General features: G+C 53.9%; 1 non-coding gene across 1 annotated transcript; it reads right to left on the reverse strand.

Annotated features, from left to right (window-relative positions):
* Positions 1–281: 281 nt before the first annotated feature.
* On the reverse strand, positions 282–364 carry LOC116217850. The gene has a single exon (XR_004162563.1). It is a non-coding gene; the product is annotated as a small nucleolar RNA U2-19 (small nucleolar RNA).
* Positions 365–445: the final 81 nt, after the last annotated feature.

Here is a 445-nt window from a genome sequence, read left to right on the forward strand (position 1 = left end):
GTGGGATCTGTGGGGCGCTGTGGGATCAGTGGGGCGCTGTGGGATCTATGGGGCGCTGTGGGGCACAGGAGGCGGCGGTGCGGCTGCGCTGTGTGCGGTCTCTGCGCGCTCTGTACGCCCTGCCAGACAGCGCCGCACAAATGGAGCTTTTCACCGGGCGCTTCAGGGTGAGACACAAACAGCCCCAGACCCAACCCAACCCAACCCACACACCAACCACAACCACACCACCACACCACCACACCACACACACACACACACACACACACACACAAGAAGCCTCTCAGAACTACCTACAAATCATGACACCTGGAAGATTATTTATCTTCTAGTGCTCAGATTTGGCTATTTCTCATCACAGACCCACTTCAGTAGAACTGTAGATCTCAGAGGAAAATAGATGTAAAACTCAGGAACGTTCCAAGTACTTTCAAGAATGTGACTT

This window comes from Meleagris gallopavo, unplaced genomic scaffold, assembly GCF_000146605.3.
Source record: "Meleagris gallopavo isolate NT-WF06-2002-E0010 breed Aviagen turkey brand Nicholas breeding stock unplaced genomic scaffold, Turkey_5.1 ChrUn_random_deg7180001320398, whole genome shotgun sequence".
Lineage (NCBI taxonomy): Eukaryota > Metazoa > Chordata > Aves > Galliformes > Phasianidae > Meleagris > Meleagris gallopavo.